The following is a 958-nucleotide window of genomic DNA, read 5'->3' on the forward strand; positions in this document are numbered from 1 at the left end:
AGATTATTAGTTTGCCTAATCTGATTTAATTAATTGAGTTTAAATAATTCTAAGGTATTTAAATTATTCACAGTAATTTATTTAATCCAGAAGTGTGTATGGGCGCATTTCTGGACTGTTATATTTTACACATGTCACTTTCTTTTATTTTTCTTTTCTTTTCTTTTCTTTTTCTTTTTCCTTTCTTTTCTTTCATTTTCTTTTTCTTTCCCGTGCGTTTCTCTCTATCTCTCTCTCTCTCTCTCACACTTCCGTGCTCTCTCTCGCCCTCTTTCTCTCCCATTTGTGTCTCAAATCAAAACCGGATTCGAACCAAGAGTGATTTCAAAGAGTTTTCAACGTCAAGAGAAGGATTCGAGGTAAGATTACTGAATGAACCTCTCTTGAATCTATGTTTTTCGGATTTCAAAACTTATTTTTGGTTCAAAACGGATTTTGATGGATTTTGAGTAAAACTAGGGTAGAAATTGGAGATCTTGGGTTCTTTGGACTTGTTTTAGTACCTAGAACCCGGATCTAGTGGTTGTCCCTTGAGATTTTGTGAATTGGGACTGGATTTGTAGGTTTTTGAACTGATTTCCGCGCCGACCGGTCCGGTCAACCGGATGCACACCACCGGCCGACCGGTGGTGATGCACTTCTCTGTCACCGGTCGACCGGTGTACACGGGGTTTTACCCTGTTTGGCCTGAAATTGTTGTTTTGACCCCTGTTTTCGGGAAAAACCCAAATTAGCTTCATTTGGGGACTTGGGATAAAAGCATTAGCATCTTTAATCCTTGTTTGAGATTGAAAACCCTTGGAATAGATTATTGAAACATGAAATTTGATTAGGGCACACTAATAGGAAATCTTGGTATATGATTGAGATTAGATTACTTTAGGACTGAGAATTGATCCTAAAGTGTTGTTTTGTATCAGTGCTCGCTGTGGATTCAGACTGAAGGGGCTTGAGGAAG

This window comes from Morus notabilis, unplaced genomic scaffold, assembly GCF_000414095.1.
Source record: "Morus notabilis unplaced genomic scaffold, ASM41409v2 Scaffold203, whole genome shotgun sequence".
In the NCBI taxonomy this organism is placed as follows: domain Eukaryota; kingdom Viridiplantae; phylum Streptophyta; class Magnoliopsida; order Rosales; family Moraceae; genus Morus; species Morus notabilis.